This window comes from Haliotis cracherodii, unplaced genomic scaffold (genome assembly GCF_022045235.1).
Source record: "Haliotis cracherodii isolate W230 unplaced genomic scaffold, xgHalCrac1.p SCAF_32, whole genome shotgun sequence".
NCBI classification, from domain to species: domain Eukaryota; kingdom Metazoa; phylum Mollusca; class Gastropoda; order Lepetellida; family Haliotidae; genus Haliotis; species Haliotis cracherodii.
Genome location: NW_027266289.1, coordinates 1,611,819 through 1,638,225, shown reverse-complemented (window position 1 = coordinate 1,638,225; position 26,407 = coordinate 1,611,819). Strand labels below are relative to the sequence as shown.

Genomic DNA, 26,407 nt, shown 5'->3' with positions numbered 1-26,407 from the left:
AAAAATATTTCTTTTTAAATTTCAGCAGCAATAATATGCAACACATCTCCATTTGTTAATCTATCTCGCCCACATGAGGCCTGTGCTGTACTTGCATGTGTCGTGAAGCCAGCTTTGTGCCGCTCTGTGAATTACCGATATCGTATTTAGCAGAGAAAACAGCCGGCAGCTTTAGTGTTGAGACCTAAGCCGGAATGCCGTGACGTCATCGACAGTGTGACGTCACCGTCATTGTACATTTGGCGCCACGTCAGCTGGGCGAACCTCGCCTCGGTCTGACGTCACCGAGTGCAGAGAGATGTAAACAAACAGTTTTTTGTGTGTTTTTCACGATTAATTACAAAGTTATGGCGTAAAACTAACACAGAAACATATGACGACATGCATGAACATATCACGAGGTGCGGTGCTTACATACCAATCACACATCATCTCTATTTACACTCAGTTAACAATTTTCTTACCTGATGATGCGAAGTTCCAAACACAACAAATGACAAAATGTCTGACAAAGTTTTTACAAGTTTTATTCATCTCTCAAAACAACAAACAGTTTCACGTAAATAAAGACATATGTACACACGACGACGTGAACGGCACACCACGTCACTGTCAGGTCTCCCCCACCGTCTACACAAACACGACACTGACGTCACTGAGCGCCGCGGGACACGAGGAGATCCGCCACTCGCGTATGTCCATAGTCTCTCGCCCTGTCGGCCGCCGTCCGCCCGTCGTTGTTCCTGGCGTCGATGTCCACCACGTGCAGAGACAGCACAAACTTCACCGTCTCCAAGTCTCCTCCCCAACAGGCGAGGTGAAGGATGTTGTTACTGTCCACGTCCACCAGGGACACATCGGCCCCTTCACCCACCAGGAGCTCCACCACGTCTCTGTGTCCCAACCCTGCTGCCGACATCAGCGGTGTCATGTTCCACCTCCTACAGTTGACGTCCACGCCCCGAGACAGGATCCGCTTCACCTCCTCCAGGTTCCCGTCCCTGCTGGCGCCATAGAGGTCCCTGCAGTCTGCTGGTGATGGAGTCGCTGTAACACAAAGTAAACTCTGTACACTTCCAGACATCTTCGTCATACATCTACATGGTTCACACCTCAACGTGGTGACACGTGACACGGTACGTCATCAACCACTTCCAACATGGCTGACAACACAAGGATCAAGGGGAAGGACGACAGCTGGTTCATGTAATCAAGGATTATGTGGTCAATGTTTAAAATCTTTCTGTCACATCCAGTTGTTGTAACATTATTCTGTGTGTGGCTGGCGAGTGTCAACGTTTGATGAACTGAGCTTTATGAGATGATACTGTCAATACAATTGTTGATTGGAAATATTACATAGATCTTATAAGACACGACATTGGGGTATGTCAGTCTGTTTGTTTGTTGTTTTACGCCGCACTCGGCAGGAGTCCAGCAATAAGATGGCGGAGTCTGGTACAGACAGACAGTCCAGTGGTTGACAACATGAGCACCGATCGACACAACTGGGATACGATGACATGCAAGACGCAAGTCAGAACCCCCATTGGTCTATACCCCAGCTTGTTAATTGTTGGGGGGATTAAAGTGTGGGCTTTCTGCCTGCTGGGTTCTCCCACCTACCCTGTGTAGCAGGCTTTTTTGTGGTCGTCACTGGTGTCCTCGCGGTCCGGCTCGGGTCGCTCGAGGCTGAAACACAGAACATGCTGTTCAGAAAACAATACAAACTAAATAAGCATTATACATATAAAATTTTCGACAAAGTTTGTGTATTTAAAATTTTGACTGATGAATACAATTTCAAAACCATTCATCTTAGTAGAGGTATAAATATAAGGTCTAGCGACTAACAAATCACTCAAACGACTAGATTCTTTCATAAATACATCGCAAACATTGAGATTGCTGTTCACCTGAGCCGCGCGTCTGTACAGGCTTGTTTGATTGAGCCTTATGGTGGTACTGCCAATACAATTGACTTGTTCCAAATTATTAGGATAAGAGATTACATTTATCAGCTTGTTATTGTAGAGACTGTTCATATGAAGGTTTTTGGAGTGAACTTTCAGGCTTATATTTGTTACATGTTGATGTGACCTCATCTCGTACAAAGTTGGACAGTGACAGTATCTACCACCTGCTGGGTTCTCCCACCTACCATGGGTCGTCACTGTCGTCATCTGTTCAGCCCTTTCTCCGTGACTCGGGTCGCTCGAGGCTGAAACACAAAATATGCTGTTCAGTTGGGTTGGGTGAGTTGGGTTTTACAGGTTCTTAGCAATATTCCAGCAATATCAGGGCGGGGAACACTAGACATGGGCTTCGCACATTGTATCCATGTGGGGGAATCGATTCCGGTTTTTCCGCGCGAAGGGCGAATGCTTTAACCACTAGGCTACCCACCACCCAAAACCCCCATATATGCTGTTCAGAAAACTATATATTGCAGGTAAACATTATAACTACTGGCCTCAGAGAAGCTTTTGCCTTTCAACAAATGTGTGACTTTCAAATTTATTCACTGATGAACTAAACTTATAATACATTTGTTGCAGTAGAGGCATTATTCATATATCATAGCATGGTGACTGACCAATTTTGGAAATCACTTATATTTATTAATTTATATTTAGATTGCTTTTATTTATTGAATCACTTCTGAGATATATCTCTTCTCTTGGTTGAAGTTGCAGGATAGATTATTTTGTTGTCATAAATAATATAATAATACAACATAAATGAACATTACTACATCAGCGATAGAAATTGGCACTCGTCCTATAGTCCTTGTCAAACATCCCAATAGTTCAGATATCATAACGACTAAGCTAGTAGACATATGTCATTCTTTAGGGTTTTATATGTTACCATAATGAGGACTAAGGACTAAACATGTTAGTTTATATTGCTGTACACAGAATACACAGAATATTTATTTTTTTTGGAACTTTACAACATGGTATTACATCAGCTACCTACCCTTAATTCCCAATTATGGAATGATCAGTGTTTTAGTCTGACTTCGTTAGTTGTGGGTGGAATCGTTATGACAATGAAATGGTCCCCGCATGTTGGTGCGTTGTTGCATAATATCTGCATTTGAGTATCAATACATACTGTGAATAGCAAACCTACTTCGCTCATACAGGTCAAATACTGAACATTGTTTTCTAATTTTCAAAGCCTGCTATGTTATTACTACTGTATATTTAAATTATACTCAGGTATTTGTTGCGAGTGAGAATCGATGCACATCCCTATATATATTTTGACCAGGATATGACGCCCACCAGTGTAATTCTGGAGGAAAATATGTTTCTCGTGCATTTCAACGTCTGTGGACAATGGGCATTTAACACAATTGTAACATCGACAACTGTCTTGATGGTTTCTCTGTGTATATATTGCCTTTGCCAATTGATGATAACAGACTACTAAATGTAGAGTGCTGCGACCTATCGTAAATTATTTGTTGTTCCAAGTGACTCCCCCCCCCCCCCCCCCCCCCCCTCCAATACAAACACTCTCTTAACTAGACTCTGAAACTGGTCCATTTTACGTCGCTTGGTGTCTCGGGCTACACAGTATTACAAACGTCGATATACGACATGCTACAGATTAATGTTTCAGTAATGACATTTTCCTGATGATGCAATGAATGTAAAAGAGCAACAGGTCTACTTGACTCAGCGCGTGTGCAACATTCTTGTAATATTCAGTGTCAGGGAAACTCTTTGCAACACTGTCATAATTGAGCATTCCGAGCGATGGCGGCAGTACATCCATCACAGATCAGGTTACTATCTGAGGCAGAAACTGTAGCCGGCACTACAAGATGTTTGATACGGTGTTTGGTTGTGTGAAGAAAGGAATAAACACGTGCCTCTACAAAGTGATAAGATTGAAATGTAGATTGCCCGTGTGACATGCGCCAAATTGTTTTCGCATTTTACGTCCGTTCTAACTTAGTCATAAAATAATGCACATTTGCCCTTATATATTCTACATTTCTTCGCCATCCTAAGAAACAATGTTGCGCCCTGCAAACTACATTTGTTTCACATAATATTTTCCGAATTCGAGTGTACACATAATGAGGCCTATACATTTGACCCTGCTCTGTAGTGGGGATGTATTTCAGTAGATTTCTGCCATTCTCAGGGTTTCAGATGGCCCTCGGTCACCGGTCATAGACCGATAAACTTTCTATTTGACTGATGGTTTGTTTAAGTTGTCGGACTTTTGACCGATAGAAATGCTAAGCAAGGCATCACACGTGTCATAATTTCATGATTAAATAGTAATTACTAAGGATTATTTTGTAGCCATCGATTTTAATGCTCTCATAAAGTATAGTGCCAATCGAGACTCAGTTGTCCTTGTGTCTGGGGGATGGCGGGTAGCTGGGTGTGCGGAAGCTATGCCCGACTTTTTAAAAGTACTGATTTAACTTCGAAATTTTACTGCATCCGGCATCTTTGTTTAAGTGACTTACTGACTTTTGCCACTGACTTATTACATTTCTTGGGTCCAAGTCATTGACCTGTATACAGCTTTTTGTGTCAAAATCACTGATTCTGTGATGCAGAACAAGGTTTTGAAAAATATGAGCGATACAAAACAACCGACACTTGACTGAACAGATTTAGAATAATATCTTATAGTCTTCAGCCTCAGCTGTAAATAATTGTTATTAGTTCTGAGGATGAAACGTACAAGCATATATTTGGCAAAAAACTGATTAATAATAGGACAATCTTTTCAGTTGAAACGAGGTGTTCAATGTTTAGATCCAGACGCTTGTTATCCCCGGTGACAGGCTAAACAAACGTCTGGGTGTAGATATTGTGTGAAGCAAGCACCTGATTCCCTGAAAATGTATTCTGTTGTACATCAATCTAACTATATTTACAATGTTTGTTTCATTTAATTTCCTAAAAGATTCAGAAGTACAAACTGATAACTTACCCACAATTTATGTCCTAACACGAGTGACACATCCCACTGCCAGTCAAGAAACGCCTTGACTAGCAAAGGGGCGAGCTATATGACGTCAGTGTGACGTGTCTGGTTAGGAGCATGGCATAGTTTGGCGCTCGACTGCTTGTGCCGATCACTCTAGGATAATACTTTGTGGAGTGATACTACAAGTTTTACTACAGTCTTACCTTATTTTGTTTCAGATTGTATGTTTAGGTAAAGAATTAAGGCTACTTCACTGGTTAAAGAAATCTACCTCATCATCGTGCGTAAAATATGTCTATATCTTATTCTAAGATGCTTCGCTAAAAGTTCAAAGGTATACTGTCTTTATCCTGCAATAAAGCATTGTGTCCGGAGTAGAATAGGTCTTCAGCAACCCATGTGGATTAAATTAATTTTGCGAAGAAAATATTCAATTTATAATATTGTAATACATTTTCTGTTTTAATAGCTTAAGCCGTCTTTTTGTACTTTTTGTAAGTCATTATATTTTTTCTTTTGTCGACAGAGAATCATCAATAAATTCTAACTATATCGATTGTTTCGGGTAGATAGTATTTCTTAAGTCATTGTATTTCCGCCCGTGCGGCACGAGCCGTCGATCACATGAGTTCAACAGAAAGAGTCAGAGCAAGAGAGAGAAATTGTCAAAAGTATTGGAGGTTTACTCTTCAGGTAATTAGTTGTTCTTTATATTGATTATTTATGCTTAGAGTAGCTTTTCATGTATTATTTCATGTAATTTTATATTTATGCATATTTGAAGGAAAAATTTAGGATTTTGACAACTGTTGACTCTTGGAACAGTCCATTATATTCTAGCGTAGGGATGTTTTCTTAAATGTACATTTATTAGCGCCAAAGTCACTTTATTTCCATTTTCTTTCCAATGTTTGTAATGTTTAGCGTTTTATTTAGACCTTTGTTAGGCTTTCCTTTTTGAGTACATTTATTTGAGCGCACAACCTATTTCCCCTCGAGTAAAATAGACTAGTCCAAATCGCGGCATTATGTCGGCTGGCAGTGTCACACAAGTTTCAGTGTTTGTTTACATTTTGGAGTCAAGTAAATGTTATATATTCAAAAGCGTTAATTCTTTTTTTTTGCTATTTTGGTATTTTATATAATATCTAAAGATATTTCCGAGTATTTTGCGATTATTTTCGTTAGAACTTCAGAACTTAGTGAACTTTCAATTGAGTTTTTTTTAAAAGCAACAAGTGTATGACAGCTTCCAGAGATTTTTGCGTGCACTTTATTTTTGAGTAAGAGTGCAAAAGAGATTTTATATTTTGGGTTTCCTGATATGTTGTTACACTATTTTATATATTTATTTGATAATTATTTCATAAATAATATAAGGCATTCCAGAGAAAATTAGTAACACCGAGTCATTGTACAATTGAGTTATTAATTTAAATGCAAAAGACTTTCACTAAGAGGTGTATTTTATATATTTAGTGATTGTATGAATATTTGGTGTTAAAACAAAGAGATTTATAATTTTTGTCAATTGTTTTCAGAAATCCGTCATCAGAGTGAATAAATAGGTGTTCGGAAGCCGTAAAAGGCGACTGTGCTTGTCATAAGAAACGACTAACGGGATCGGGTGGTCAGGCTTGCTTAATTACTTGGTTGATGCATGTCATCGATATCAATTGCGTGGATCGATGCTCATGATATTAATCACTGCATTGTCTGGTCCAGATGCGTCATACAGGTTGAATATTGCTGAGTGCGGCGTTAAACAACAAACCAACCGTGCGACAACATGTAGTCACAAAACTGTTCGATGCGGGCGTTGGTGCCCTACGAATTAAGTATGTCTTCAGCATGGATCGATGCTCATGACATCAATCACGTACTGGATTGTCTGGTCCAGACTCGATTATTTACAGACCACCGTCATATAGCTGGACTATTGCTGAGTGTGGCGTTAAACAACAAACAATCACAATCACAATCACTATTAGGGCAAAGGAATGAGCAATCCTTTAAAAGTTTCATAACCACATCATGTGCACCCAGCTGTTGCTCAGCGTACGGCATTAAACAATATACAATATACAGCAGTCAAAGAACCCGTCTGCTGTTGCTCTTCCTCCGCCACGTTCGTCTCACGTCGACGTCGTATCACGCCCCAGGCCGTCGACCCCCGTCGGTTACGGTAACATGTAGCACAACCCCCTGGTGAACACACTATTTCATGGCTAATGTTGCTGCAACTTGTACAACAGAAAACACCTCAACTCACAATAACCAGCGACTAAAAATCTAGCGCCAATTCAAAACAGTTAAAACTACTGAACTGTATGTAATTAAAAACTCTTGAAAAATGTTAAATGTGTTATGTTATACTGAAATCTAGTGTTTATAAGTGATCATAAATGTGTCGAACGGAGGAAACGAGAGTATCTGAAGTTATAGTAAACTTTGTGTCCGTAGTAAAAAAATATGAATTAAGAAAGTAGTCCCGCATTCCGATGTCACGTGAGTGTTTCAACCGGCCAATGAAATGGCCGCTAGGGTTTATGACACATGTGCAACATATAATTTTTATGTACTCGGTTATGTTTCACTGTATGGATAATAATATATTTCAAACGTAAATATGTCTCTGAACTTAAGGGGTAGACAGGCAATCATCTGGACCAGCCCGTCAGTTAGCCTGTTCGAGGATTTTCAATTTATCGCATGTTCATACAGATTTGATTTTAAACCCATCTCCAATAAAAAAAGATTGATCATTTTTTAAATTCTGCATCTCAGAAAAGTATTAAAGTTTGCTCTAGCCGCACGTATAGTGTAATAAAGTATAGTGTTGCCCTGAACTATTATAACGTCAAAGCAACGCAAGCGTCCTCATGCTTTAACTATAATAGTTCAGGGCAACACTATACTTTTTTTTGAATTTATTCATTAGGAAAAAACACTATACTTTATTACGCTACACATGGGGCTAGAGCAAACTTAATCTCTTAACTAAAACTCAACAGTGTGAGTACATGACGTTTTAAGATAATTTAACAGCAGGCAAGGTAACAACAAGTACCATCTTTGAACGTCTTAGGGTATGCTTAGATGCAAGTTTAATCACCTAATTCTTCTTCCAGATAGACGTGTGCGATATTAAAAGGAAACATTCTCAACAGCGCCATTGGCTTTTACCATACTAGTACACACGCACATTGTATTCCACCATCCCCGTCGCTCACATACAACGGATGGCCATATTGCTACGTATACGTCCACACATTTGGCATTTACGTAGCTTCAGTGAGATGTGTGAAATGTTGCGTCGTCGTTCATTATCAAACCTACATATCCTTGCCGAATCCAGTCGCGTGATGTGCGTGAAGGTCTCAGGGACGTCTCGTGACTCGTTTTGTCGTCAGCTACCGTTCGGAAATCTTTTTTCAGCACGATGGAGAAGTCTGATGACCTCAGTGAATCGGTACAAAATGTAATTCTAACACAGAATCACAATGGCGAAAATCCGGCCAATCACCACCTGTACAATCACCACGTCTACGTTTCCCTATGGTCAGCAAGAGAGAGTCTCTAAGTCCTGGAAGGAAGGGTCCGACGACCGTGCATCCTAAGTTCCTTCCTAGACATTCATATAGACGGCGCACACTCATACAATCATCAACTTTACTCAGCTTTATTCCATCCATGAATACACCATTAACTGGACAGGACAGGCTCGTTATCGAATAGGCAACTGGAGCGATCGAGGTTCGACTCGATCTATTGACTGTACCGACTCGATCTATTGACTGTAACGACTCGATCTATTGACTGTACCGACTCGATCTATTGACTGTACCGACTCGATAAAGTGACTTAACGACTCGATCTATTGACTGTAACGACTCGATCTATTGACTGTAACGACTCGATCTATTGACTGTAACGACTCGATCTATTGACTGTAACGACTCGATCTATTGACTGTAACGACTCGATCTATTGACTGTAACGTCACGATCTATTGACTGTAACGACTCGATCTATTGACTGTACCGACTCGATAAAGTGACTTAACGACTCGATCTATTGACTGTAACGACTCGATCTATTCACTGTAACGACTCGATCTATTGACTGTAACGACTCGATCTATTCACTGTAACGACTCGATCTATTGACTGCAAGCCTGCACTTCTCACTTCACCATGGGAACATATTTGTAAACTGGTCGAGCCTGACTTGCCTGGCCCTTTCCCTGAGAAATCATTTTGGTTCGTTAAAAACCATCATACCATGAACTCATGTTTGTGTTTTGATCGGAAAATTGCCGAGAACTACTGACCAGTTACTTAACCTTAACACAAGCAAACCCAGCATCGAAGCTATCGCGAAGGTAGCCACCATTTTGAATGTTGTATTTGTAAAACATTTCGGCCGCTGATATAATGAAGTGTCGCCTTGTCGCTGTTATATTTCTTATTGCTTATTATCAAAATCGTTACTGAAAATGAAATTTGATTGTAGATGAATGCGGACAGTTATTTAACTCCGTCCCAGCAATAACACATGTGCATGTGCGTAAAGTATAGGAGCTTAATCTGGTGGTTAAAGGGTCGTTAGTTATCTGAAGTTTGATGTAGTAAGGATATAAACATCACCCAAACATTACTCGGAAATATGATCTTTAGAATTTATCAATAAAGATCGTCAAAAAGGATATCCTGAATGACTATTATTTCGCGCCGCTTTTAACAGTATTTCGGTTATACCACGGTGTGTCAGCTTGATGTGGGAGGAAAATCCGAAATATGGTATGGTGCTGGGATTCGAACCTACGATTATTGATTTCTGGCACGCCTAGGGGACGCAACTCTGCATGGCGAATTGTTCCGCCTAAAACAACTGGGTCAACCGTCTCTGTCTTGTCTGTCTGTCTGTCCCTTTGTATAAATAATATAACTATATATACGGGACTAAATGTTACTCAACTGGACTCTCCTAAAAGTATTATTCTGCTTTGTCTCTTCGTAGGTAAGCCAGCTATACAGGTGTGAACATCCGTGACGGAACGGTCGCTATACCTGCTATATACCAATTATCAGAATACGTATCTATATCTACAAAGCGTTAGAAACCATTGACAATGCGGTTCTGACAATTCAATCAGGAAGACGAGTTCTTTCAAAATGGAACTAAAAAAGATGACAATGCTTCATCATGTGTGGTTATCTCGGCGTCTGTGATATAACACCTATAATTCCTGTATCCATGATCAGAATCTATATTTCTGTACAGCGTTAGATACTTATCGACAGTGCGGTCCTGCTAACATTTTCTTCCGAGTTATCAAGCAAACAGTTGTTTTGAAACGGGACTCAGAACGATGGAAAGTTTGCTCTCAAAATCCTTATCCTAAATTTGAATTCACATTTATTTAAATCATTGTAATGACTATGTGAATGCGGGTAGGGGTGGCCCAGTCGTCTATAGGGCGCCGCGATTGTAGGTTCGTAACCCTGTTCGTCCCGATTATGTTTCTAGGTTTGTCAGCACCATACCCATGCTCGTGGTTTTCACCTTAGGGGCACATGTCTGAGACCTGCATCACTTCGGGCTTTCCTCCCACATTTAGCTGACACGTCGTGATATAACTGGAATATTGTTTAAAGCGGCGTTAAAACCAACCCACCCAGGCCACCACATGTGCGGCGGGAGGATATTTGCTGATCAAATTCCGTCTATGACTTGTCACAGATTCTTGTTACTTTGCGTGTCCCGCCGTGATAATATTGGTGAAATAATACTAAAATGACACTCACTCAACTTCGCGTGTCATACAAAGATACCTTTCACAGATATGTCAGGCACCTTTATCACACTAACGTCGGATTAATTATCAATTGATAATATTTTCATTTATGCTTCAAAATACTTTTCTACTTTAATGTTTCGACAAGGGGGGTTCCACTGCCACTGACCCCTCTGTGCTGTCTGTGTAAGAAAATACGGATCTGCAGACAGCGTTCGGCTCAGACCGTTATAAAGAACTGCGCATGCGTGGAACGTTTTTCATTCGACAACTTCCCTACAAACATAAAAACCTTCGTTCCGGTTTGGGGACCCAACTACTGACATCTACGCCTATGTCTGTATTTCAGTGTTAAAATGATTATTCATACTCTTCGGGCGCTTTTAAACCTGAATGTATTTGGTGATAAATGTCTCCGTTTAGCAAAATGTCTATATTAATGATAAACCAAGTCAATAAATTCTCAAGATATAAGACTGTCAGAAATCAATACCTAGCACAATATTTAACACATTCCTTAAATTATTTAACATTCTTGTCATTGATGTCATCAACAGATAAAATATTATAATATCCATTGGAATGTTTTTTCCTGAAAGTTAGACGTATTAGAGAAGAACCTTTGGTTGTTTAAGCATAAGTATTTGACTATATATAAACATGATTTGTATGCATGCAGGTTATATAACATGTATATATTATTGTATTATGGGCAGGAGGCCTAATTACAAAATAAATATTGCCTTGCATCATGTCTACTGTACAGTGTTGGAAGTGTTAATGACACTCCCCGCTGTCATTAGAAACAGGACTGGTGTATCATGTCTACTGTACAGTGTAAGAAGTGTTAATGACACTCCCCGCTGTCATTAGAAACACAGGGCTGGTGTATCATGTCTACTGTACAGTGTAAGAAGTGTTAATGACACTCCCCGCTGTCATTAGAAACACATGACTGGTGTGTCATGTCTATATTCCATCAGCTCCAGCCTTTGGTGTTTATATTTCACAACTTTTGAGGTACAATCAACCACGCTCTTTCTGCCAAGATTTCAAAGACTGTCATCTGACTCTTGCTCAGAAGCTGTTTGATCAAGGTTACAACGTTCAAGGCCTCAGTAAAACTTATATGGTAAACATGTGGAGGACATTTCCGAATTTGCCGTGTCAGTGTCGAAAATGATGTCCGACAAAATCCCCTTATTTGACTTCCCTTTTCGCAAACACCTGGTATCATCACAGGCTCATGATAAAGACAGTTTTCAATGCTCCCAACAGAATAAAGAAATCAAACCTTTCTCTTTTTCTTTCTCACGCTGTGCATCACGTTCCTCAAGGTCCTGTATCTGTAATGAAAGTTTAGTTTAGTCTGGTGGATCAAATGATCGACATACTCATCATGATAATAACACAAATACAAATAACATATTATTACGAAATCAGCAAACCCGTGAGTGAGTGAGTGAGTGAGTGAGTGAGTGAGTGAGTGAGTGAGAGTGTGAGTGAGTGTGAGTGAGTGTGAGTGAGTGTGTGAGTGAGGTTTTACACTGCTTTTAGCAATATTCCAGCAATATCACAGCGGTGGACAAATGGGCTACACACATTGTACCCATGTCGGGTATTGAACCCGGGTCTTCGGCGTGAAGAGCGAACGCTTTAACCACAATGTTACCCAACCTAACGGGTCAAGTATGTCATTGGTCACCGTAGCAACTGAGACTTAGTCACACCGTTTGTAAAATTGAAATTTCGAAAGATAAAAAAACCCAAATCAAGAGTACTAGTATATAAAAGAAGTATTTAGCTGACACGTTGAGTACTAGTATATACAGGAGTATTTACCTGACAGTTTGTGTATATACAGGAGTATTTACCTGACAGTTTGTGTATACACAGGAGTATTTACCTGACAGTTTGTGTATACACAGGAGTATTTACCTGACAGTCTGTGTATACACAGGAGTATTTACCTGACAGTTGTGTATATACAGGAGTATTTACCTGACAGTTTGTGTATACACAGGAGTATTTACCTGACACTTGTGTATACACAGGAGTATTTACCTGACAGTTTGTGTATACACAGGAGTATTTACCTGACAGTTGTGTATACACAGGAATATTTACCTGACAGTTTGTGTATATAGAGGAGTATTTACCTGACAGGTTGAGTATATAGTGTTTTTACATGGGGTTCTCGAAATGCCGCACCAAGTACACTTACCTTGTACGATAGCGTACTGTGTTATTACAGGTACAGATAATATACCCGAAACCATGCTTTCAATTCATGAAGTGTTAAAATATCCATTGCTAATGGTGATGCAAGGTCTCTAATTGGTTGTGTAATATGTCACTGCTGTAACTGGATTACATTGTTTATGTAAGGATTCAGTAGAAGTTCATAACACTGTTTTAATGATAATCCGTTGTCAGGAGTGAGTGAGTGAGTTAAAATTTTACATCGCATCGGCAATATTGCAGCCATATTGCGATGAAAACAAGTTAATTATAGTAAATACCCGTCGACAAAGGACAGTAAAACAGTAAGTCATGTATCACAGCTAATGTATAAAACAAACCAGTTCACAATAAAAAACAAAGAATTCTTCAGTAGACTTTGTACAAGATAAAATTGGGCTATATACCTCTGGTAACCAAAGCTAGACCACCTAACTGGGGATCCGTTGTCAGGAATGTATTACTACATAATGTAAGCTGTAGCGTGGAAGTTACTGTATGTTGATGCTTTTGGGTTCAAGTACAATCTGGATCTTCTAGAACAGCTTTAGACTACACAAAATAGTATGGAACTTTGTGAAAGGTATTTAGACTCTGTGAGTGGGAAAGAATATCCCTCTCTCATCTCACATTACATCAAGTCCAGCTGATGTGTGAAGATATTATTTTCAGCCTAGGCCTATATTGGAAGCTTGACCATTGTTGGTGCTGGGTGAATTTGACATTCTGTACTGCCATTGTAAATGTACTGCCATTGAAATTTGTACTACCACTATATTGTGCATTGTCATTCTTATTATTTTGCAGTATTTATTGTAGATTTGTTAGCATACACATTCCCGTTTTAACTTAATGTTTCAATCTGGAATCAACACTGAACATTGGTTATGTTGAAAAACTCAAGTATTTTAATGATCGATATTGCCGATGCAGGCAGGGAACCAATTGTGAGTAAAACTGTAAACGCTATGTTGACATGCCTAGTATACACTATGTTGACATGCCCAGTAAACCCTATGTTGATATGCCCTGTAAACCCTATGTTGACATGCCCAGTAAACCCTATGTTGATATGCCCAGTAAACCCTTTCTTGACATGCCCAGTAAACCCTATGTTGACATGCCCACTACACCCTATGTTGACATGCCCAGTAAACATTATGTTGACATGCCCAGTAAACCCTATGTTGACATGCCCTGTAAACACTATGTTGACATGCCCAGTAAACCCCATGTTGACATGCCCAGTAAACCCTATGTTGACATGCCCAGTAAACAGCGTGTTGACATGCCCTGTAAACTCCATGTTGACATGCCCGGTAAACCCTATGTTGACATGCCCGGTAAACCCTATGTTGACATGCCCAGTAAACCCTATGTTGACATGCCCAGTAAATCCTAAGTTGACATGCCCTGTAAACCCCAAGTTGAGATGCTCAGTAAACCTTATGTTGACATGCCCAGTAAACCCTATGTTGACATGCCCAGTAAACCCTATGTTGACATACCCTGTAAACCCTGTGTTGACATGCCCTGTAAACCCTATGTTGACATTCCCAGTAAACCCTATGTTGACATGCCCTGTAAACCCTATGTTGACATGCCCAGTAAACCCTAAGTTGACATGCCCAGTAAATGCTTAGTTGACATGCCTAGTAAATGCTTAGTTGACATGCCCAGTAAACCTATGTTGACATGCCCAGTAAACCCTATGTTGACATGCCCAGTAAACCCTATGTTGACATGCCCAGTAAACCCTATGTTGACATGCCCAGTAAACCCTATGTTGACATGCCCAGTAAACCCTATGTTGACATGCCCAGTAAACCCTAAGTTAACATGCCCAGTAAATGCTTAGTTGACATGCCTAGTAAATGCTTAGTTGACATGCCCAGTAAACCTATGTTGACATGCCCAGTAAACCTATGTTGACATGCCCTGTAAACCCTATGTTGACATGCCCTGTAAACCCTATGTTGACATGCCCAGTAAACCTATGTTGACATGCCCAGTAAACCCTAAGTTGACATGCCCAGTAAACCCTATGTTGACATGCCCTGTAAACCCTATGTTGACATGCCCTGTAAATCTATGTTGACATGCCCTGTAAACCTATGTTGACATGCCCACTAAACCCTTTGTTGACTTGCCAAGTAAATCTTATGTTGACATGGCCTGTAAGCAATATGTTGACATTCCCAGTAATACAAATATTTTAAATGCTAAATATACCTTTTGAAATCGGCTTAATTCAGCACTGTCATATTTACATATGACACGTGTCCACATTGAAAACACAGAAAGTGTGTTTGGACACAAACGTACTCTGTATTCGATATAATGTCTGAAATTTAAGGCATGAATGTGTGCTTTATTTCCATAATAATAACAATAACAATAACAATAATAATATAGAGAAAACGAGTTCGGAAGATGTCTTCCCTAACGTCAAATGGGCTAGCTCTGTACATGTTCAATCCAATGTGACTGCCACTTCACGTGACTTTTGACATATGACAGCAACCAAAATCATCTTACAATATACATTATACAATGTAGTGACAAAAATGTATTTATCAATGTAGTTCATATTTGTCTTCCCCTCATGAATACATTGTGTATGATAATAATATGGTCTTTATTAACAATGTGATTTTGTCACTGATCCAATTGGGCTTGTTAAGGGAGGTAATTCTAGTTGCCCTCTTATCAAATGGAGCACGCTTTACCCACCACTGCGACGGCTAGTATCAACAGCTGTAGAAGAGAAAGCTGTACCGACGTCCTTGCCGGTTGAAGCAATTAGTGTTTGGAGTGGTTAACTCTATATGTTCACAGTCTGCATTCGCCGAGAGCCGCGATGGGGCGAAACAGTCAATAGATTACCCTACATCCTAACCCTGGGATAAGACAGTCAATAGATTACTCTACACCGTAACCGTGGGGTGAGAGAGTCAATAGATTACCCTACACCCTAACCATCGGGTAAGATAGACAATAGATTACCCTACACCTTAACCCTGGAGTGAGACAGTTAATAGATTACCCTACACCTTACCCTGGGGTGAGACAGTCAATAGATTACCCTACACCCTAACCCTGGGATGAGACAGTCAATAGACTACCCTTACGCTGGGATAACACAGTTAATAGATTACCCTACACCCTTACCCTGGGGTGAGACAGTCAATAGATTACCCTACACCCTAACCCTGGGATGAGACATTCAATAGATTACCCTACACCCTAACCCTAGTGTGAGACAGTCAGTAGATTACCCTACACCTTAACCCTGGGGTAAGACAGTCAATAGACTACCCTACACCCTAACCCTGGGGTAAGAGAGTCAATAGATTACCCTACACCCTAACCCTGGGATGAGACAGTCAAAAGATTACCCTACACCCTAACCCTGGGGTGAGACAGTCAATAGATTACCCTACACCCTAACCCTGGGATGAGACAGTCAGTAGACTACCCCTAAACCTAACCCTGGGGTGAGACAGTCAATTGATTGCCCTACACCCTAACCCTTGGATGAGAGAGTCAATAGATTACCCTACACCCTAACACTGGGATGAGACAGTCAGTAGACTACCCCTATACCTAACCCTGGGATGAGACAGTCAATAGATTACCCTACACCCTAACCCTGGGATGAGACAGTCAGTAGACTACCCCTATACCTAACCCTGGGGTGAGACAGTCAATAGATTACCCTGTACCTAAACCCTAGGGTAAGACATTCAATAGATTACCCTATACCCTAACCCTGGGATGAGACAGTCAATAGACTACACTACACCTTACCCTGGGATAACACTCTCAATATATTACCTTACACAATAACCCTGGGATAAGACAGTCAATAGATTACCCTACACCCTAACCCTGAGGTAAGACAGTCAATAGATTACCCAACACAATAACCCTGGGATGAGACAGTCAATAGACTACACTACACCTTCCCGGGGGTAACACAGTCAATAGCCTCCCCTACACCCTAACCCTGGGGTGAGACACTCAGTAGCTTACCCTACACCCTAACCCTGGGGTAAGATAGTTAATAGATTACCCTACACATTACCCTGGGGTGAGACAGTCAATAGCTTGCCCTACACCCTAACCCTGGGGTAATAAAGTCAATAGATTACCCTACACCCTAACCCTGGGATGAGACAGTCAATAGATTACCCTACACCCTAACCCTGGGGAGTGACAGTCAGTAGACTACCTTACACCTTACCCTGGGGTAAGAGAGCCAATAGATTACCCTACACCCTAACCCTTGGGTAAGACAGTCAATAGATTACCCTACACCCTAACCCTGGGGTGAGACAGTCAATAGATTAACCTACATCCTAACCCTGGGTTGAGACAGTCAATAGATTACCGTACACTATAACCGTGGGGTGAGAGAGTCAATAGATTACCCTACACCCTAACCTTGGGGTAAGATAGACAATAGATTACCCTACACCTTACCCTGGAGTGAGACAGTTCATAGATTACCATACACCTTACCCTTGGGTAAGACAGTCAATAGATTACCCTACACCCTAACCCTGGGGTGAGACAGTCAATAGATTAACCTACATCCTAACCCTGGGTTGAGACAGTCAATAGATTACCGTACACTATAACCGTGGGGTGAGAGAGTCAATAGATTACCCTACACCCTAACCTTGGGGTAAGATAGACAATAGATTACCCTACACCTTACCCTGGAGTGAGACAGTTCATAGATTACCATACACCTTACCCTGGGGTGAGACAGTCAATAGATTACCCTACACCCTAACCCTGGGGTGAGACAGTCCATAGATTAACCTACACCCTAACCCTGGGGTGAGACAGTCAATAGATTACCCTACAACCTAACCCTGGGGTGAGACAGACAATAGATTACCCTACACCCTAACCCTGGGGTGAGACAGTCAATAGATTACCCTATACCTTACTCTCGTGTGAGACAGTCAATAGCTTACCCTACACCCTAGCCCTGGGGTGAGACAGTCAATAGATTACCCTACACCCTAACCATGGTATGAAACATTCAATACATTACCCTACACCTTACCCTGGGGTAAGACAGTCAATAGATTACCCTACACCTTAACCCTTGGGTAAGACAGTCAATGGATTACCCTACACAATAACCCTGGGGTGAGACAGTCAATAGATTACCCTACACCCTAACCCCGGGGTGAGACAGTTAATAGATTATCCTACACCCTAACCCTTGGGTGAGGCAGTCAATAGATTACCCTTCACCTTACCATGGGTGGAGACAGTCAATAGATTGATTACACTACATCCTAACTCTGGGACGAGACAGTCAATAGATTACCCTACATCTTACCCTGGGACGAGACAGTCAATAGATTATCCTACACCCTAACCCTTGGATGAGACAGTCAATAGATTACCCTACACCCTTACCCTGAGATAAGACAGTCAATAGATTACCCTACACCCTAACCCTTGGGTGAGACAGTCAATAGATTACGCTACACCCTAACCCTTGGGTGAGACAGTCAATAGATTACCCTACACCCTAACCCTGGGTTGAGACAGTCAATAGATTACCCTACACTTTACCCTGGAGTAAGACAGTGAATAGATTACCCTACACCCTAACCCTGGGGTGAGACAGTCAATAGATTACCCTACACCTTACCCTGGGATGAGACAGAGAATAGATTACCCTACACCCTAACCCTGGGGTGAGACAGTCAATAGATTACCCTACACCCTAACCCTGGGGTGAGACAGTCAATAGATTACCCTACACTTTACCCTGGAGTAAGACAGTGAATAGATTACCCTACACCCTAACCCTGGGGTGAGACAGTCAATAGATTACCCTACACCCTAACCCTGGGGTGAGACAGTCAATAGATTACCCTATATCTTACCCTGGGATGAGACAGTCAATAGATTACCCTACACCCTAACCCTGGGGTGAGACAGTCAATAGATTACCCTACACTTTACCCTGGAGTAAGACAGTGAATAGATTACCCTACACCCTAACCCTGGGGTGAGACAGTCAATAGATTACCCTACACCCTAACCCTGGGGTGAGACAGTCAATAGATTACCCTACACCTTACCCTGGGATGAGACAGTCAATAGATTACCCTACACCCTAACCCTGGGGAGTGACAGTCAGTAGACTACCTTACACCTTACCCTGGGGTAAGACAGCCAATAGATTACCCTACACCCTAACCCTTGGGTAAGACAGTCAATAGATTACCCTACACCCTAACCCTGGGGTGTGACAGTCAATAGATTAACCTACATCCTAACCCTGGGTTGAGACAGTCAATAGATTACCGTACACTATAACCGTGGGGTGAGAGAGTCAATAGATTACCCTACACCCTAACCCTTGGGTGAGACAGTCAATAGATTACGCTACACCCTAACCCTTGGGTGAGACAGTCAATAGATTACCCTACACCCTAACCCTGGGGTGAGACAGTCAATAGATTACCCTACACTTTACCCTGGAGTAAGACAGTGAATAGATTACCCTACACCCTAACCCTGGGGTGAGACAGTCAATAGATTACCCTACACCTTACCCTGGGATGAGACAGAGAATAGATTACCCTACACCCTAACCCTGGGGTGAGACAGTCAATAGATTACCCTACACCCTAACCCTGGGGTGAGACAGTCAATAGATTACCCTACACTTTACCCTGGAGTAAGACAGTGAATAGATTACCCTACACCCTAACCCTGGGGTGAGACAGTCAATAGATTACCCTACACCCTAACCCTGGGGTGAGACAGTCAATAGATTACCCTATATCTTACCCTGGGATGAGACAGTCAATAGATTACCCTACACCCTAACCCTGGGGTGAGACAGTCAATAGATTACCCTACACTTTACCCTGGAGTAAGACAGTGAATAGATTACCCTACACCCTAACCCTGGGGTGAGACAGTCAATAGATTACCCTACACCCTAACCCTGGGGTGAGACAGTCAATAGATTACCCTACACCTTACCCTGGGATGAGACAGTCAATAGATTACCCTACACCCTAACCCTGGGGAGTGACAGTCAGTAGACTACCTTACACCTTACCCTGGGGTAAGACAGCCAATAGATTACCCTACACCCTAACCCTTGGGTAAGACAGTCAATAGATTACCCTACACCCTAACCCTGGGGTGTGACAGTCAATAGATTAACCTACATCCTAACCCTGGGTTGAGACAGTCAATAGATTACCGTACACTATAACCGTGGGGTGAGAGAGTCAATAGATTACCCTACACCCTTACCCTGGGGTGAGACAGTCAATAGATTACCCTATACCTTACTCTCGTGTGAGACAGTCAATAGCTTACCCTACACCCTAGCCCTGGGGTGAGACAGTCAATAGATTACCCTCCACCCTAACCATGGTATGAAACATTCAATACATTACCCTACACCTTACCCTGGGGTGAGACAGTCAATAGATTACCCTACACCCTAACCCTTGGGTAAGACAGTCAATGGATTACCCTACACAATAACCCTGGGGTGAGACAGTCAATAGATTACCATACACCTCACCCTGGGGTGAGACAGTCAATAGATTACCCTACACCCTAACCCCGGGGTGAGACAGTCAATAGATTATCCTACACCCTAACCCTTGGGTGAGGCAGTCAATAGATTACCCTTCACCTTACCATGGTTGGAGACAGTCAATAGATTGATTACACTACATCCTAACCCTGGGACGAGACAGTCAATAGATTATCCTACACCCTAACCATTTGGTGAGACAGTCAATAGATTACCCTACACCCTAACCCTGAGATAAGACAGTCAATAGATTACCCTACACCTTACCCTGGGACGAGACAGTCAATAGATTATCCTACACCCTAACCCTTGGATGAGACAGTCAATAGATTATCCTACACCCTAACCCTGGGGTGAGACAGTCAATAGATTACCCTACATCCTAACCCTGGGGTGAGACAGTCAATAGATTACCCTACACCCTAACCCTGGAGTAAGACAGTCAATAGATTACCCTACACCCTAACCCTGGGGTGAGACAGTCAATAGATTACCCTACACCTTACCCTGGAGTAAGACAGTCAATAGATTACCCTACACCCTAACCCTGGGGTGAGACAGTCAATAGATTACCCTACACCTTACCCTGGGATGAGACAGTCAATAGATTACCCTACACCCTAACCCTGGGGTGAGACAGTCAATAGATTACCCTACACCTTACCCTGGAGTAAGACAGTCAATAGATTACCATACATATATGTGTATATATTGTATATATTGTATATATTGTATATGTATATATATATATGTATATGTATATATGTATATGTATATATATATTATGTGCGAAAAGTTAATATTGTTATTCTGTCGATAAGTAGCCATGACTCGCTAAATACAATGTTTATTCTTCACCGCCCTGACCGTGACCGTGACAGACGATGAATACGTTGCACCAGAGGTCATGCGGTCTTCTTGCACTAGGTCCGCTTTAGCGATTTCGTATTGTTTGTGCAGACACTCTCCTTAGACCGGGGACATTTTCTGCAGTTTCAGTTGCTATGATCGACCTATTCCGAATATTGCAGACCCGGAAGAAATGATCTTGCACCGCAGTTTTCATCTTTTGCCTATCAGTTCGAAGACCGTCGCGGGAGGATCCAAGTTGGCCCAAAACGGTGCTGTGGTGAATATTAAAATGACGTGGGGCGGATGATTGTCCGCCTCAAGATGTTCAAGGGCACACACGCTTGGCATATCGAATGACTCGGAAAAACACAAAAAAAAAGCGAATGCTGTGTACCCTGGGGTCATCCCTTTATACACCTCATCCTGGAGCAGAACTTCCCCAATTTTCACGTGCATCACGCGTTGTGATCTATTTCCACTTGAAATGTTCATGCATTTGGCAAAATGACCTGTTTAGGGTTAATGTTTCATCAGATGGTGTGTTTTGGTGGTTGGTTACGATTATGGACTTACAACATGAGTGATTTGCGGTGGAAAACAATTATTTCATAGTTTCAATTTACATGAACTAAACTCAAATTTTATAGTTCATCTTTGCGTTTATTTTTTGGGAGAGTATATTTACTATGTTAATGCCGTATAGACGGCTAACTCTATTTCCCCACGGTTTCAAATGAAAAGTAGAACGGCATGTAACGGCAGCGTCTTAAGGCATGTAATTGTTTGCCTAAATAGACTGTGGAATGTCTGTTGAATAGCCTGTAGAACGGCATGTAACGCCAGCGTCTTAAGGCATGTAATTGCTTGCCTAAATAGACTGTTGAATGTCTGTTGAATAGCCTGTAGAACGGCATGTAACGGCAGCGTCTTAAGGCATGTAATTTATCGGCTAAATAGACTGTTGAATGTCTGTTGAATAGCCTGTAGAACGGCATGTAACGGCAGCGTCTTAAGGCATGTAATTTATCGGCTAAATAGACTGTTGAATGTCTGTTGAATAGCCTGTAGAACGGCATGTAACACCAGCGTCTTAAGGCATGTAATTGCTTGCCTAAATAGACTGTTGAATGTCTGTTGAATAGCCTGTAGAACGGCATGTAATGGCAGCGTCTTAAGGCATGTAATTGCTCGCCTAAATAGACTGTTGAATGTATGTTGAATAGCCTGTAGAACGGCATGTAACGCCAGCGTCTTAAGGCATGTAATTGCTCGGCTAAATAGCGTGTTGAATGTCTGCTGAATAGCCTGTAGAACGGCATGTAACGCCAGCGTCTTAAGGCATGTAACTGCTCGGCTAAATAGCGTGTTGAATGTATGTTGAATAGCCTGTAGAACGGCATGTAACGGCAGCGTCTTAAGGCATGTAATTGCTCGGCTAAATAGCGTGTTGAATGTATGTTGAATAGCCTGTAGAACGGCATGTACCGCAAGCGTCTTAAGGCATGTAATTGCTCGCCTAAATAGACTGTTGAATGTCTGTTGAATAGCCTGTAGAACGGCATGTAATGGCAGCGTCTTAAGGCATGTAATTGCTCGCCTAAATAGACTGTTGAATGTATGTTGAATAGCCTGTAGAACGGCATGTAACGGCAGCGTCTTAAGGCATGTAATTGCTCGCCTAAATAGACTGTTGAATGTATATTGAATAGCCTGTAGAACGGCATGTAACGGCAGCGTCTTAAGGCATGTAATTGCTCGCCTAAATAGACTGTTGAATGTCTGTTGAATAGCCTGTAGAACGGCATGTAACGGCAGCGTCTTAAGGCATGTTATTGCTCGGCTAAATAGCGTGTTGAATGTATGTTGAATAGCCTGTAGAACGGCATGTAACGGCAGCGTCTTAAGGCATGTAATTGCTCATCTAAATAGACTGTTGAATGTATATTGAATAGCTTGTAGAACGGCATGTAATGGCAGCGTCTTAAGGCATGTAATTGCTCGCCTAATAAGACTGTTGAATGTATGTTGAATAGCCTGTAGAACGGCATGTAACGGCAGCGTCTTAAGGCATGTAATTGCTCGCCTAAATAGACTGTTGAATGTATATTGAATAGCCTGAAGAACGGCATGTAACGGCAGCGTCTTAAGGCATGTAATTGCTCGCCTAAATAGACTGTTGAATGTATGTTGAATAGCCTGTAGAACGGCATGTAACGGCAGCGTCTTAAGGCATGTAATTGCTTGCCTAAATAGACTGTTGTATATCTGTTGAAAAGCCTGTAGAACGGCATGTAACGGCAGCGTCTTAAGGCATGTAATTGCTCGCCTAAATAGACTGTTGAATGTCTGTTGTATAGCCTGTAAAACGGCATGTAACGGCAGCGTCTTAAGGCATGTAATTGCTCGGCTAAATAGCGTGTTGAATATCTGTTGAATAGCCTGTAGAACGGCATGTAACGATAGCGTCTTAAGGCATGTAATTGCTCGGCTAAATAGACTGTTGAATGTCTGTTGAATAGCCTGTAGAACGGCATGTAACGGCAGCGTCTTAAGGCATGTAATTGCTCGCCTAAATAGACTGTTGAATATCTGTTGAATAGCCTGTAGAACGGCATGTAACGGCAGCGTCTTAAGACATGTAATTGCTCGCCTAAATAGACTGTTGAATGTATGTTGAATAGCCTGTAGAACGGCATGTAACGGCAGCGTCTTAAGGCATGTAATTGCTCGCCTAAATAGACTGTTGAATGTCTGTTGAATAGCCTGTAGAACGGCATGTAACGGCAGCGTCTTAAGGCATATCATTGCTCGCCTAAATAGACTGTTGAATGTCTGTTGAATAGCCTGTAGAACGGCATGTAACGCCAGCGTCTTAAGGCATGTAATTGCTCGGCTAAATAGACTGTTGAATGTCTGTTGAATAGCCTGTAGAACGGCATGTAACGGCAGCGTCTTAAGGCATGTAATTGCTCGCCTAAATAGACTGTTGAATGTCTGTTGAATAGCCTGTAGAACGGCATGTAACAGCAGCGTCTTAGGCATGTAATTGCTCATCTAAATAGACTGTTGAATGTATGTTGAATAGCCTGTAAAACGGCATGTAACGGCAGCGTCTTAAGGCATGTAATTGCTCGGCTAAATAGCGTGTTGAATGTCTGTTGAATAGCCTGTAGAACGGCATGTAACACCAGCGTCTTAAGGCATGTAATTGCTCGCCTAAATAGACTGTTGAATGTCTGTTGAATAGCCTGTAGAACGGCATGTAAAGGCAGCGTCTTAAGGCATGTAATTGCTTGCCTAAATAGACTGTTGAATGTCTGTTGAATAGCCTGTAGAACGGCATGTAAAGGCAGCGTCTTAAGGCATGTAATTGCTCGCCTAAATAGACTGTTGAATGTCTGTTGAATAGCCTGTAGAACGGCATGTAACGGCAGCGTCTTAAGGCATGTAATTGCTCGGCTAAATAGACTGTTGAATGTCTGTTGAATAGCCTGTAGAACGGCATGTAACGGCAGCGTCTTAAGGCATGTAATTGCTCGGCTAAATAGACTGTTGAATGTATGTTGAATAGCCTGTAGAACGGCATGTAACCGCAGTGTCTTAAGGCATGTAATTGCTCGGCTAAATAGACTGTTGAATATCTGTTGAATAGCCTGTAGAGCGGCATGTAACGGCAGCGTCTTAAGGCATGTAATTGCTCGGCTAAATAGACTGTTGAATGTCTGTTGAATAGCCTGTAGAACGGCATGTAACGGCAGCGTCTTAAGGCATGTAATTGCTCGGCTAAATAGCGTGTTGAATATCTGGGGCTTGTGAACTGACACCCAACCCCACGAGTACATGGAATTTAGCTCAGCTAGCTGCTGCTTTCCAAACAGTCGACAACTTCTTTGCTTCATTACATCAACGCCATATGCATTGCTACTACAAGCATTCCTGTCGGTGTGAGTCATGGCTCCATCGTAATACGCACTACCTTATATGGAATTCATTAAAATCGGTTGTTGAAAGAATGGAAAACGAACAAATTTATGGATAACAACTTCTGGCTTATTGCATATAGCGACGTTTCGATGTATATTCTAACACCGTTATCCAGCTGAAGCGACAACAACCAAGCGATGAGAGACATATATGCATGACATGGTGTGATAAGCAGCAGGTTAACATTGACAACAACAGGTGATAGATAACAAATACACACAGGCTCATGAAGATTCATAGAGCACCTTGTAGTAGGTTCCTTGCTTATTAAATAGACTGGTTCTGATTAAAAATACCAGGCTCTGATATAGGTGAAGGTGTAAAGTGTGTGAGTGCCTGTACTCACCCTTTGCTGTATTCCCTGCAAGTCCCTATGGGTGTCCTTGGTCAGCTCGCCTCGAAGTTTGTTAAGACTTTCTTTGTACGAGTCCCTTTCACGTTTAACTTGTCTGATCTCTCGTTTAACTGATTGAAATTGTGTCTTCATTGTAAAAATACTGGCTTTGAGGCTTTTAACGACTTCAAGAACCCGTCCGCTGATGATATTCTCGATGTATTTTTCTTTCAGGATGTCAGTAATCGCTTGTTTCACGAGAGGCTTTATCAAGGCAGGGAGGAACGTGTCAGTCAGTTCTTTTTTCAGTGATAACTCCAGCAAGTCAAAGTTGTCACTGATTTCAGTCTCCAAATCAACAACTGAGCGTTTCCACGCTTTGATATCTCTGTCCATCAGCCTTAGTTTTCTAGCGACGTTGTTGACAGCATGCGCGTCTCTGACACCACACAGCAACACAAGACTGACCAATACAACTCTTGATAGTTCCATCATGCAGGAATTATGTTCAGCTCGCCGCAGTTACGAGAAGACTGACTTGGTGCTTGATCAACATCGAACTTAGCCCGAAGTGTTTGACAAAAAGCCAACTCAGGAATGCTCTGACAGAAAATTCCTGTGCGTACAT

General features: G+C 41.7%; 1 pseudogene; it reads right to left on the bottom strand.

Moving 5' to 3' along the window:
- Positions 1–537: 537 nt before the first annotated feature.
- Positions 538–26,407, bottom strand: LOC139477199 (protein TANC2-like; annotated as a pseudogene).